A 15,502-nucleotide genomic window follows, 5' to 3' on the forward strand; every position below is an offset into this window, starting at 1 on the left:
CATAAATTGTGGCTGATAAACCTTTTGGAGTCGGTCCTGCACATTATCTAGCCCACATAACCGCTTACCTCTCCTTTCACGTAACTGCCGGTGTGAATACAGCCAGGCCTGATGTGATTTTCACCTTTGTGTGCTTTTTCTGTGCAGAGATGATGGCTTTGATGGTGTCGGTGACACATGTTGTGTGAGTCAATGAAAACTAAGTGATATATTGCTGTTTTCCTGTCGTGCTGGCATCCGTTTTTTCCCTTGACAGGCTTGTTAAAATGTATGAATCTAAATATCTTTTAGATTTGGCAGGCATAAATAGTGGCTGAAAGGTGGGTTATTATATTTTCATTAGAGAATCACTTCTCTTGTTTTCAATCAGTTTCTGCTGCTTTTATATAATTTATGTTCCTTATTTAAACGTTTGGCTCATTAATCCTTGGCAACCAGTTGACTACACAGCAAACCTTGCTGATATTTACATATAAAGTATTGACATTGAAATGGTACTTTTGCATAAATGTGGGCTCCTCGCAAATCGCAGCCTGTGGACCTCAAGGGAGGCGGATAAAACATTAATAGACATGCTCCTCTCTCCACACAGTGGCACACACATGCACCAAGTCTACTATCCTGCAGAAATCACAGCAGGCATTTCAGACCTCGTGATGGTTGTGTTTGTGCGTGTGTGTGTGTGTGTGCGGATGGCGTGATAACCCGCGGTGTGGCTGCCCCACAGTTGCCCCCGGGCCCATGGAGGTGAGGTGGCTATCTCCAGCCAGCATGAGGTCCGGTCAGAAGCCATGCTGCTCAGTATGCCCTCGGTAAATAAATGATTCCCACCTGTCAGACCCACTAAGCTTCAGCTTCACAGAGGTGAGGCGCTGCAGAGAGCATGTCTTTGAGTCAATTTTTCTATTTATGTGCCATATATATGTGTGCGTGTGTGTGTGTGTGTGCACGCGTGTGGGTAAAGTGTGGAGCGGAGTTTGCCTTCGACCTAAACCCTGACGGAAAAAATACACACTCTAGTTTTCATTGTTCTGTCAGCCTGTCAGATGCAGTTTGGCTTAAAAACGCACACATACCCTATCAGCATACACACACTACCACACACACGCTTACACACAAACAGAGCAGAATGCAATTCCATGAACTTTTTACCCCTGGCAAACACATCAGTATAAGGATGAGGAGTATTCAAAGGAGTGGTATTAACCTTAAACTTTGCTTTGTTTGTGTCGGAGCAGCCCCAAGGATGCACTATGAGATCAGAGGGGATGTGTGCGTATGCAATGTGTGTGAGCGCGTGTGTGTGTGTGGGTTAGTGTGTTGAGTGAGTCAAGGAATGAGGAGGGTAAACACTAGAGCGTAGGCGAGACATGGGCAAGCTGCATATGTTTATTTATGTGCATTTTTTACGATATGTTAGAGCTGTTTACTTAGCTGTGATGCCACCCTGCAGATATGGTGCCATGCTGCAGATATGATGCCATGCTGCAGCTATGGTGCCATGCTGCAGATATGATGCCACGCTGCAGCTATGGTGCCATGCTGCAGATATGATGCCACGCTGCAGCTATGGTGCCATGCTGCAGATATGATGCCATGCTGCAGCTATGGTGCCATGCTGCAGATATGATGCCACGCTGCAGCTATGGTGCCACGCTGCAGATATGATGCCAAACTGCGAATACGATGCCACGCTGCAGCTATGGTGCCATGCTGCAGATATGATGCCTCGCTGCAGCTATGCCACGCTGCAGATATGATGCCTTGCTGCAGCTATGATGCCTTGCTGCAGCTATGACGCCACGCTGCAGCTATGATGCCAAACTGCGAATACGATGCCACGCTGCAGCTATGGTGCCATGCTGCAGATATGATGCCTCGCTGCAGCTATGATGCCACGCTGCAGCTATGATGCCACGCTGCAGATATGATGCCATGTTGCAGATATGATGCCATGCTGCAGCTACGATGCCACACTGAAGCTAAGATTCTGTGCGGCAGATATTATACCATGCTGCAGCTATCGTGCCAAACTGCAGCTACGATGCCACACTGAAGCTAAGATTCTGTGCGGCAGATATTATACCATGCTGCAGCTATCGTGCCAAACTGCGAATACGATGCCACACTGCAGCTATGATGTCATGCTGCAGCTAGGATGCCACACTGCACCCTGTGATGGTGTTACCACGGTGACTGCATCGCGGAAAGTGGAAGTTCAAATGTGCCTTTTGTGAAAGAATGGAAACTGGTTGAATAAATGATATTCATCTCCTCCAGCAGCAGGGAGATGAATATTTAAATCTTCCGAGGACTGGACAAGGTTAACTGGTGTGGATACTAGCCGACTGTACCTCCAGCTGAATGTCTGCATCTCTGAGCGCCACATTAATGAGAGCTATTTAAACATCTTCACCTCCGGGCCGAGCTTTGACAGAGGAGCTATTGTTACAGCGAGGAATGGAAAGAAAGATAAAGAGAGAAGAGGAGGGAGGAGAGTGAAGAGGTGAATGGGAGACATGGGGCAGAGTAATGCTCCAACCCCAAACCTCTAAGTATAATTCTAACTGTCCCAGCGCACTGAATGACTGTAATATATCTGCAGAGGGTTTAATAGGGTTGTTGATCAATACCAGTGACTCAACGATTATCCTGCCAAGTGCTGAGGCTTCAAGTTTCAAACCTTGTAAATAAAACACCCATTAGATGACTTAACACCCCTTTAAAGTGTTTCTCTAATTAGGATTAAGGAGACATGCAGTGAAGAGGTTTAAAGTGAGGCTTTGGGGGAAAGTGAATGTAGGAAGTTAGAGGCAAGCTGCATGGGAATGATTTGGGTTGGAGAGGCGGACTGAGTCCTATATTTGATTTGATAAAAAAGCAGGACCCGCCCTGGCATTAACTCTGAATCATAGATCAGTGGCAAACATAATGAAAGGGTTTTTAAAAAGTCCAGCTGCTTCATAATTTTAATTGAACGGTCATCACTGCCAGGTAATGAATAAACAGGTTATATTTTGATAGCATCATCTGGTACGCAACTAGCCATTAGATTACATGAATCAAATGAAAAAACAGACTGGGTATCACACGGATACAAAACCTTGGTGTTAACACAGAACAAACATCTGGCTACTAAATAAAAGTGCTACATTTGGATATTCATGACAAATTTCAATTGTTCAGGCTTGAACTACACAAACGAAGAATCACAGAAATGATGATGTCGCCCACTGTTACTATTGAGAGTCAGCTGAAAGTCAATATCTTTCTTAATTTCAAATGTTCAATTCCCACATGTCAACACAATATATTTGGGAAGTACAGTTTTCAATTATTTTTTTCTTGTAAAACAATCCCACAAAGAATGAATGAACTGATATATAAATCTGAGCTGAGACACCACACTAACCTTCAGCAAAACCCCCCCCAAAACGTCACACAGCCCTTAACAGAAATGTGTGTGTGTCTTTCCGTTAGAGTGTGTCGGTGATGACAGGAAGAGATCCGGCAGCCGTCTCACCGCTTATGACGGCTGTCAGATGGGAGATCCATCTCTGTGATTAGCTGCTGGACCAGCTTTCTTTCCTCTGGGACCGATCGATTTGAGCTGGCCGCTGAGATGACGCCTTCCCTCCCGCCCGTCAAAGATGACTGCGCATATGTGTCAGTGTATATAAGTGTGTGTGGTGATATACAGTAGGTTCAATTATATTCTGTCCTTCCCGAAAATATAAGCTCAGACTGCACTTTAGATATTAAGACGTACTAAAACCAGAGCGCATTTGAAAATCAATTAACAAAAAAATCCTTCACTGACGGAGCCTTCGGTGCATACAAAATGCGGAAAATGAAAAAAGCCTAATTCCCCTGACGCCTTCCTCTCATCTTCCTGCCTGTCCTTGACCAACTACAAAATGGCCTCCATCAAAGCAGGATCATTCAGTTTCTTCAAGAAGTGGCTGGGGTTCTGTCTAAAAAGATAAATAAATAAATAAAAAAATATACACCCAGTCGACGTGGCTTCACTGGAGGGGCATCTTGAGATGAAACCAAAGTTACTTCTCACAGCATCTCTGATTAGACCTTATCTCTCCTTCTGTAGTCAATTCAGCACAGCTAATGTCTAATCCTTTCTAATCAATGGGAGAGAGATCACTGCTGGAAACATTACTTTCACTGATTTTACATGAAATCCCAAAAAGAGATAATCAACAACTCATCTCTCCATTTCTTTATCTGATGTGACTCAGACTCAGTCCTGACGCTCTGTGGGGGGGCTCTGAGCTTCTGATGAGAAACACCAACACCTCCTTTCAAACTGAGAGAGTCCCTGCAGCGGCGGCCATCTTGACCTCGACAGGAGTCAGATATAAAGATTTACTCATGAGCCAAAAAAGGCATGATAAGCCTCTAGCTTCAATCCTGCGATACTGTGCATCAAGAGAAAAATGTCAAGCTTCATTGACCCTTTAATGGCCGTCTCTACTGTTTGGTAGCACACATTACATGTTGAATAAGTGCAGCTATGTGCGGCTTGGGAGGCATTTTGTTCTGTTTTTTGTTTTGTATTGTCTGTGTATTAGTGTGTGCTTGAGTAATTTATATGTAAAGGAAATACTCACTTTTCTTCTGGATGTAAGAAAAGAGGATCTCATGGTGGCGTTACGCCGACTGACAGATGACCAAATTAGTTTGGTCCGTATAAAGTTGAGCTGTCACGATGCTCAAATTTCTTACTTTGATATTCTCAGTTTTTTTCTTGTTGGTGCCCACAGGGAACCAAGAAGTCCAAAAAAACATTTTTGCAGCGTGTTTTTCACAGTTGGACCTCAGCCAATTGTGGTGAAACATTCTGTCGAACAAAGACAAACCTTTCTGGAGTCCACAGCCAATTCTTTCAAACCACTCCGTTTCCCAGCATCCCCAAGTCCTACATCTGTGTCGCTGTCGGGGTCAGCGTGCTTTTCCCTGTGGCATCTTTATCTTGTTCCTATAAACCAATGATGAAGGCAGGTGAGGACAAAGACTGTCCTCGCTGCACTGACAATCACAATTCCTTTTCAATGAAGCTTCCCTTTCAGATTTTTTCTCAACACATTTTCTGCAATTCAATAGAGTTTTTAGTAAAACAGTTACCCTGACAACTAACTCTTCACCCACTTGACAGTGTGAATAAGAATAGTTTAGTGTGTACTTGGAGAAGAAAGTGTCAGTGGTGAAAGTGAACATGCTGTCACCTTTTCACTCATTCTTAAGTATAGCTTTATGTCTGTTCAGGTCAGGAGGCGGGGGGCAGGAGAAGATTGCTTCCCTCCCGAAAAAAACTCTCCGCCCGCTCGCAGCGTAAACACAGTTGTTCACTGACCCCCCTCTCTTGCCGCAAATTCATTTTTCTGTCTCCGTCCTTGAAAGGAGGATGTCTGAGAGCTGTCAGGATCAGAACTTCAGGGTTGCATAACAGCAGTGAATGTTGAAACTCGGCAGGTCCGCCTCAATGAGGTACTTTGTCTGATTGATTTTTTCCGCTCTGTTTTCGATGGAATAAACGGCCGTAAAAGTGCAAGAAGCAGAAGTTAGACAGACAAGTCAATGCTTAGTCTGAATATGTAGTGGGACTCACACAAAAATACAAAAACTGTCCAAAAAACAGGTCTTGTGATGCAATAAAATGAATTAAGTATAAACAGTCACGAAACGAAGAAGCCAGAGGCAGACTCTCAATGAATACATAATTGAAACAGGTCGATGTTTCCGTCTTTGGGGCTTTACTGATATTAAATGACAACACAAATGTTTTTTTCACATTATCTTTGATAAATCCAACGAGTTTACAAGAGATCTGCACTGGTTTATGTCAGATATTCAATTTTAGACTTTAAGCAGTGCTGGGGTGACTTGTGAATCCTTCATGGTGGTGCTTTCAAGCGCTTAAGGGAATGTTTGATGACGGAGCCTTGAGCACTGCATTCATATGCTGTGATGTTTGCAAACTCACCTGGGAAAACAAGTCATTATCAGACATGCAGGCAGTTGTAGCTACACAACAGCACATGAAGGCACCATTCTCCTACGCCAGAGGTGAAATAACATTGGATGATCAGAGTTGGAAAACAAATTAGGAAAAGCACATTCATGTGGTGGAACAAACTGAAAGATTAGTTCCCAACTGAGAGAACTGACATGAACGCCCCCTCAAGTCCGAAGAACAATTTGGAAACTCAGCGAAATAATTTTTTGTACCGGCTGGCCGACGTTGATGTCATATACACTGAAATGGACAGACAGAAGTAATTTTTTTGATCAATGGTTAGAAAGTAAGTAAGTTTTAAATAATTCACATATTGCATATGAGGCTGCCACAATTTAGTCTCGTTTTACGACCATTTTTTGAGTTTTTAACTAACCATGAGTGTCACATGTGCTCTTAGTGACTCAAGTGGACTCCTTAAAATGTGAACCTTCACTTTAAGGAGTCCACAAATCAATTAATTTAATAATGAACTAATATGGGGAACATGTTTTCATATCACAATAAAGCAAAAAAATAAAAATAATTGCAAAGTCAGTTCATTTTCCAATATTGGCAACACTGATTGCATGTAAATTTTTTGCTAACATGTTATTATAATTTGGTGCTGGCTTGTAACCGTTACTTGCTGTCCATGTAGACTGATGTTGTATTTATCAGCTTTGACGTTGATTAATAGTCAGGTGAAGCAATATTTTAGTGGTTTTAGGGACAATAATCACTTTGTAATACAAAACATTTTCTTTGTAGCATCCATGTTGTTGCCACATTAGCTGCCCATGACCACAGAGGAGTCAGAAGAATGACTTCCCATCATACGACATGGAATCATCCCAGGAGCATGTAAGGCATTACAAGTTAGTCAATCCCTGTCAGTAAGGTGTCAACAAAGTATTGTGACAAGAGGCTCCAATAACGAGACAATTCAACACCGTACAGCATCAGTTCGATCATAATTCTTTGCTTTGGGAAATGACAGGCACTAACTGAAGAATTAAGCAGCTATTAGTAAATGGCTTAAACACTCCAAAACCATCCTTATAAACTGTAAGGAAAATCAAAAGCCTGAAGACATTTTACCTGAGCACAAGGAAGTCTGGAGTGCAAGTGTTGACACAGTAGATAAAGCAGGAGCCGCTGCACACACATTGCGCAGATTTAAAGTCTATATACACAACGCAGATGAACTCATCTGTTGCAGCCATGAGATATTTAGGATTTAATTATATTGCGCAATCTAATCGTGCGCTTTAATTATGTCCCTTCTGAGCGCTGCACTCCAACCATAAAGACAACAGTGACGAGCGCTTCGTACGGCGGGCTTCACTTGTCACCACTCAATAACCAGAACTTCCTTGTGGCTTTCATTAAATCACTAATTAAAACACCCATAGTCAATGCTGAGAGTTTACAGATCATCTTTCTATCTGCTTAATTAGACTAATTGTTATTTGCTACAGTGCTCGTCGTAATGTCATTTAATTAGGCGCAGAATTAATAGATGAACTCGTGGTGAGAATCTCGAAGGTTGTAAAAAGTGAATTTGCGCTCTACGTTCAAGCGTGATGGATTCTTGATTAAAAGCGAGCAGAATGTGACCGAGGTTTCATTTCATTTCATTTCAGCCATAGTGAGAGTGGCTTATATATTTAATGAAATGAGACTAAATTAAAATATAAGGGGCCTCGTTTTAATCATGTTAATGAACATTTTGCGGAATGTTCTTATTTGCATTCTTGCAGAGGGTTAGAAAAGCAAATCGATAAAACTTTAATGACTGTATGCTGATCTTATAGCTTAGCTTAGCATAACATAACTCTTGCAAAACCACAACGTCTTGATTTTACATTTTGTTAGAAGCTCAGCCTCTGTTATATCTAATATTGGATATATACGTTTTGACTGATGTTTATATACCTTCACAATTGCTTAACAAATAGTTTGTATTGCATTTCATTGTCCGTTAACAGTCAATTAACAATTACTAAAGTTTAATGAACTATACCTTTACCATTTGTTACGGATGGTTATTAAATTATTTTTTATTTCCTAACCCCTTCGGCTGTACTACTGTATATTCTCCTCTACATAAATCTGCAATACTTCTGTCATTTAACTTTCAAGAACACGAGACTAAATGTAAATCATGATGGTGAAAATGTGACTGCAGAGTGAAATGACTACCAGCTGAAGGTAGCTGCGAGCACTTTATGGTGACCCTACCGTGATTCGCGAGAGCGGCGGTGTTGGAGCACGAGGCGGCTGTTTGCATGTGTCGACTGTCAGCTTTTACGGCTGGGAGTTAAGGACCCGCTATCTGTTTTAAAATCACGGCGGTGTACATTTGTATCACGCTCCCCCTCTTGTTGCTTTAGTGCCTGCGAGAGAGTTTATGGGCCGTACGTTGGCTGTATCAGGTGATGCATCTGAAAGAGCTTCCTGGAGTTATACGTCTTCCCGCTGTTGAGCGGAAAAGGTTACGCTTGAGTAACGATACGGCTGAGAGACTGAGAGAAAGAGGCACCGCTGTTCTGTTAATTATTCAGAAACATCAGACTTTACAAAATACTGTTATCCAAGTGTATTACAGTATAAACTGCAGGGTGTATTACAGTGTAAACTGCAGGGTGGAATCACAAAGCTCATTCTTCTCAATCTGATGAGTAAGTGAGCAACAGCAGCAGACACTCAATATCTCCCAGCGCATGTAATCCAATAACTTCTTGTACAGACAGGATCAGCTCCCACAAGGGAGGAAGAGCTGCTGTGGGTGTCTCTGATTGCTTAGCTACACCATACACTGTATGAGAACACACACAGAGACACACACACACACACACACACACACACACACACCTATCTAAGGCTTAGGAGGGATTGAGATTCGTTTGAATGCAAAATAACCATAAAAACAACAAATAATGTGATTAAAACCACGGATGAGGTGACTTATTATTTCGGATCTGCACATTAAGCTTTTGTTTCCGCGTGAGAGAGCTGTGGAGTTATTTGTAGTGTGTGTGCACAGAATGTATTTACATCGCTCGCTTGATTCTTGCCACAAAACGTTATGTTCATTTGTTCGGATTGGGCTTCTGAAATAAATTGCAGAATAATTGCGTCTTTAAATAGCTCATCAGGATTATCTGCATTATACATTTGATAACATTAGGGTTTAATTACGTCATTACACGCAAGAAAATAAACTTTTGGAGATTTTTTTATTCAAGCCTGCTTACATAATACTGCCGACATTTGTTTTAAAAACACTTGACACGACATTATATTTCATCTCTGACTCTCGTTCTCAATTTCCTCTTGTAGGCAACACAATATAAACAGAGATATTTGCACGGATTATGTGCTGGGAGTGGATGCTCTGGACTAATGGCATTAAATGAAATGGAAAACAAAGTGATGGAAAGTATAAAAAGGATCCATTAAGGCGAAGTATTGGCCCAAGTTAGTGAAAACTAATTTGTGTATTACACGAGTTCTTTTTTCCTAAAGAAAAATGTGCTTTGTAATAGAGTCAGGGCTCCAGTGCGCCTGAGATTTAGGGGTTTATTTTCTAACACAGTTGAGATTATGGTTGATTCTTGTTGTATGTGATATAAATAGAGAAAAAAACATCATATCTTTTTGCAATCATTTACATAATATTTTAAGAAATTAAGTTAAAATGTATTTGTGGATGCATCTAAATGCAAAAAATATGGTGCAATAGCGCAACCAGTGTGTAAAATTCATCTGGAGCCCTGAGATTGGAGATTTATTCCCCTAAAGGACTGCGTTCCGATCACTTTGGCCTCATTTTACTCTCCACAAACTATCCACATGAAGCGCGTAAGTTGGCCTGCCGGGTCTGATGACGCACGCAGGGACAACAGGATGAGATGTGGGGTGCGATCAACACTTTTGATATCCACCGCCAGTTCTTCTCTTCTGTGGTCTTTGGTTTCTCACTCTCTCCTACTTGGCTTTCAGATTCGAGATAAGATGAAACTTTAATGATCGCCAACGCGGAAATTGGGTCGATGGAGCCGCAAACAGTAACAAGACGCAGCGAAGGAACAGGGCAAAAGAAGGTCTCATAAACATATGCAAACAATATGTTAAATATTGGTACTGGGTATGGGTGAGTGGAAGAAAATACAGCGGAGAACATCCAGCCTACAGCAGGTAGCTCCTTTTAATGTACTGGAATCAAAACAAGCAGAAAAATAGCTGCTTCACTGAATTAAACAGTCAAACTTAACAGCAGCTTTTGAAATGTTGTTCCGTGAAATGTTTTAAGTCTGCGTTAGTTTGAAGTATTCATGAGCTGACAGAGCCTTAGTGCCCCGGGCAGGATGTCTCCACTGAATGCAAACACCTTTATTTTTCGTCCAAGTGTCTTCACCAGGGGGCTGGACTGCAGACCCCCAGGTTTGAGTTTGAAAAAAAATAGTGGAAATATCGCTCTGTTTAGCTGCTGCTTGGAAAATAGTAAAAAAAAAACTTATAGTATATAAAATATCACATTGTCAGTGAACATCCCTGCCTGATTCTCTTCATATAATTTTGACCAGCAAGTGGAAGATAAGGACACAGCAGTGGGTGTGTGCCTGTGTGTTTGCGTTCAGGTCAAACACTAATCTCATCACTCACCACAGCCTCAAGTTCTCTCTGGTATTTTTAAGGTTATACTCATGAAGTAAAAGCACATTTCCCCCTCCTGTTCCAGTCTGCAGTCAACACGGCAGAACATTAACAACAGTAGTAACCTCTGTAGGTTGCCGCAGCAGTCTGGTTGATAAACAGGAGCAAAGATGAAATCCACTTTTAAATCTCCAAAGTTTCAAAGTAATCTCTGAGATCAACTTCCGTCGATAAATGGCTCCAGATAAGAGCAGAATCCGATGTAACAAGGGGTAACCCTAACCCTCTGTGCCAGAACAAGCCAGCTCTGATCAGCTGAGCAGCACCTCATCTTTTCTTTTAATTACATATTGTGAGTTTAACTGCAGTGTGCAATCACAAGGTTTGGGTATTAATCTTTATTACAGCCTTATTCAGCACTAACCAAACGAGCCCCTTTGTTATTATGAACCAGCTTTCCCTGTAAATCACATGCCTCAGGTGAGTGGCCACGTTTATTTTCTATCTTATTCATCAGACACTTTATAATAACTCCAATAACTCTGGGAAAGAAAATCTGATGAGTTGTTTTCAAGTCCCACAGCAGCGTTCAACAAGAGCAAAATTAAGGGCCAACTGGGTATTGTGCCGACTGCAGAGGCTAATCAATGTGTCAGAGGTTGGATTTTAGCAGCGAATGCTTTGGTAGGAACCAGAGTAGAGCTAAATGAACTTCAGTTTGGCCTTTGGTATTTAACTCTGTGGTGACACTGGAGAAATCTTAAATGGAGCTGAACGATGCGTTAGACCTTTGAACTACAATTCATATTGATTGCCAAATTCTGCAGCACGATCGATGCTCTGCATTTAAAATTTCACGAACTTTAAGAAATTGTCTTGTATGAGCTGTAACTAAAGGCCACAGAGGTCTGCGTTACGAGATGTTTCGGGCATGTGTTTATAAAGCATCTCAGAGTAGCAAATCGGTCCTAGGTGACAAAAATTTAATGGAAAAACGCTGCTTGGACTCAGTTGGCTTTTTCCATCACAACCCACATTTTTAGCAGTAATAGAGCAAACTTCGATTAGCTGCACGCCTCCTCAGAAGGCGTGCACATTCGTTCATTCCCACAAGCTGCTTCATGCAAATCACGAGTTAAGTATATACTCATTAATATAAGAGCCGGAACAATCACTTGATTATTGGAGTAGTTAATCATCACGAAAAATAATCTTCAACTTTTGTAGAACTGACTACTCGTTTTAGTTATTTTTCACACCTTTAAAGATGCTTTTCTTTGTCAAACATTTTGCAGAAGTGAATATTTTTGGGTTCTGAAGTTGCCTTTCCATCAACATCCAAATCAGTATTTAAAGAAAGGAGACGTTACGTTGGCTAGACTGAAAAAGAGGCCAGAGATGTCATGTGCCATGTTTTGCTCTGCACTTCCTGTCTTTGTCTTTTACCTGCCTTTTACCTGAATGTGTTCGCACATGTTCCAATAGTTAATAAATCCTTTTGTCCATGCATGTTCCCTCTTTCAGTTGTCAGGTCATCAACATCTGTTCCCCAAGTTCTGCATTTGCTCCTTGTGTTTGATCAGTTTCCTGCTTTTGTTCCCCGTGCTTCTCCAGTTTGTTCTCAGGTTAGTTTTTTTATTCTCTCTCCCAGCCTCCTTCTTCAACTGTTGGTGCTCGCCCAGTTTTGTTCTATGGATTATTAGCTTTTATTATGGCTCGCCTTTTGTTTTTTTCTACCTGCTTTTGTGTGCACATTTGGGTCCTTTTTTGCTAAACCAAACACGTAATTAAGAATAATAGCTTTTAATACTCGTGCCTTATTCTCAATGAAACTTCAAAGCTCCAAAAATGGTATTTGGGAGAGCGATATTTGAATATATTAGCATTTATTTGCATTTCATGAGCAAAATAAGAGCTGATTGATGATAATAATCATTATTGCAGCCTCTAATTTAAAACAGCAGTAATACTTAGAGTTTGTTCATATTGTCATGCAGTTCCCCCTCCTCTAAAGACAGCTAATGTGTTTTACTGAAAAGGGGTTTTAGTTTCCAGTATTTACGTACCACCTATGCAGAAGTCTAGTTGGTAAGTAGCAATGTAAACTCTTGTGCTGTGTTTTTATTTTTCCATAATATCTTTTTCCGTGTATAACCTAGACAGCTTATATTTACCAATATTTAACTTTAGAAATGACTCCAAACCAAAAGAGCCACCTGTCGAGGTTCATACAAAAAAAAAAAAAAACAGGACTCAACGGTGACCTTACAATGCTAGCACAGGAGCTTTGGATCAGCCAGGCTAGCTGGCTAGCATGCTTACTTACAGTAAATATCGCTTCAACATCACACATAAACCACTTTCACATCTTCAGCACTGTTGGTTCCTCACACTATTGATAATACATATTCTTTTTATGTTTCAACAAAAATGTGTACATATTGCACCTTCAGTAGCTGTCCAAAAACAACGATATGTCATCATAATTTCAACACCCGCCTGCAGACACTTCGCGTAAGAAGTCCTGCTCTGGTTTTCGTCATGGTTAAACTTTAAGCTCCTGTCTGTGAGGGATTTCAGGATGCTAAGTAAATACAGGCCCTGAAGTGCTGTTTGTTTTCAGGTCTCTCTATACAGTTCACTTAAACTTTAACAAATTGAAGCCGTTGTACTGCCTACACCAGTGCATTTACTCCTTAACTGTGACAAGAGCAATGAGGAAGAAAGGACCAGCCAAAACAGTTGCTGTGTAACTCTTTCTTTGCTTCAAGTGCTGAGCTTTAAGTTGAACAACTTCCTCTTTAATTTTGTGGGTTTAATCCTCATGTGTCATGCTTTGTTTCCTGTCTTTGTCTCTTTTCCTCCCTCTTGATTTGATCATCTGTCCCTGATTATCGTCCCTCAGTGTGTCTGTCTCTTTTTTGGTTGCTGCCTGTGTTTGATTCATAGTTTAGTTTTTGTATTTCTTTAGTTCTTGGATGTGCTTCTGTCTGTTTCCATAGTTTTTGTCCCCTGCCAGTTTCTGTTTGGATTCAGATTTAGTTTTTTTTAAGCTTGCTTCATGCTTCTCTCTGCCCGCCTTGACTCTTGCATTTATGTCCTTCTGGGAAAAACCTGACAGCATGTAAATATAAACAATTTCTTTATCTACAACTCGTGAATACATCTAGAGTGCTTGTAGAAAGTGTCCATGTGCGTTGAATTGCACACATCCACTTTATCAGCTTCCCATTGCTGATAACAAGCCCAGTGTGTGCAGACGAGGATATGTGCGTTACTGTTCACCTTATCACAAACTCCAGGCGGAGAGAGTCTTAACACTGTGACAAAGTGCTGGATGCCTGAGCTTTGTGGCGTCTCGTTGTTATCACTTTTATCGTTTTATGAGTTGAAGTAGCGTACACTCAAGATAACATGTTCAGAGATACAAAGTGATTCATTCGGTAACTGATTCATTCATTTTTGAAAGATATCGCGGTGAAAGATTTCAAACCCGGATCTCCTCCTCTTCTCGTATTAACTGAAAGGAGACCTATTATGCTAATTCATTTTTTCCGTCCCTTCAGTGTGTTATATAGGTTATTGTGCATGTACAAGGTCTTGAAAGTAAAAAAAAAGTCAACACTAACAGGAGCTCCTCTCTCCCACAGAAAACACTGCTCCTGAAATGCCTCATCAGTAACTCCACCTTTAATTTGTGACATCACTATGACGGCGTGTCACACGTTTACATAATCTATGACTGTATTCATAGCCGACGAGAAGCGAATTGGAGGATGAAAACTCAACAGAGCCGACTGGAGACATGTTGAGCGATGCTTGCTCAGGTGTGTGTGAGCTGACCAATCAGAGCGGACTGGGTAATCAGATGGGGAGCCTTAAAGAGACAGGAGCTAAAAGAGAGCGTTTCAGATGGGAAATACGTGCTGCTACGAGACACCAGATGTATTTTTTGAGCGCTGATGAATGTAAACCTATTATAGCAGCAACCTGAACTAAAATTATGAACCTGACGATAATAACATGCATATGGTTGTATTCGTACATAAACATAAATCCACATGCGGGGAAAAGACCACAGTAGGTGTTGATGATGGACACTTTCGTTGCCCAGAATGCCTGACAATGATGATGCAAAACACATTATCCTGCGGCCGGAGTGGTAATTATGGTTTCTAATGCGGGACCAATTACTAGGTGCCATCAAGCAGCACTGCTCCGAATGTGCAATTAGATTTAATTACATGATAGAAGTATGGCTGATAGCAAGAGCGAATGATGAGGAAGAAAAATAGATGCTCTCATCTCCCATCTCCATCTCTGAAAAACCTGTCTTGTCTTTGAATGCTCTATATTGGCATGCTGGTTAATACGGGCAAAATATTCCAGGAGGCACACTGTCGGGCCAGCACTCCAAATTTAGCTACATGTGGTGCTTTTTCAGAGGTAAAACGCATGGGGGGGGGATTGTGACCAAAATGGAAAGTGTCATTTGGCTCAGAGTGCTGCAGTGTGTGTAGGCCGGCCAGCCAGCCAGACTTGTTAAATTTTTGGACAACAGTTCTTTTCTCCATCTACTGCCTCTACCCAATATGACTCCTAAGTGACTTCCTCTGAAACAGGCCTCATTAAACAAAAAGGCACAGTCAACAGCAGTTCACCAGCCTGTGAGAGAAAGTCAAATTTTAGAACTCAATGTAAACATATTGTCCACATGTGACAGGAACCAAACATTTTACAGTGTTTTTTAGCAGTGGGATCTGTGTGATCCATTAAAAACACACCTTGTCTTTCTTGTCACCGGTGATGGTAGCCTAAAAAAATACAGTC

The 15,502-nt window shown here is 41.3% G+C and overlaps 1 protein-coding gene across 2 annotated transcripts in view; it reads right to left on the minus strand.

The window, feature by feature from the left end:
- The window catches only part of LOC115576750 (beta-1,3-galactosyltransferase 1-like), a 101,208-nt gene that overhangs the window by 16,392 nt on the left and 69,314 nt on the right, over window positions 1-15,502 (minus strand). Inside the window, exon 3 of one of the 2 annotated variants that reach the window (XM_030409313.1) lies at window positions 4,875-4,993. The exons of the other annotated variant lie outside the window; for it this stretch is intronic. The gene's annotated coding sequence lies outside the window, so the exon portion shown is untranslated. The remainder of the gene's footprint in view (window positions 1-4,874; window positions 4,994-15,502) is intronic. 2 annotated transcript variants of the gene reach the window in all.

The sequence above is a fragment of the Sparus aurata genome, chromosome 24 (assembly GCF_900880675.1).
Source record: "Sparus aurata chromosome 24, fSpaAur1.1, whole genome shotgun sequence".
In the NCBI taxonomy this organism is placed as follows: domain Eukaryota; kingdom Metazoa; phylum Chordata; class Actinopteri; order Spariformes; family Sparidae; genus Sparus; species Sparus aurata.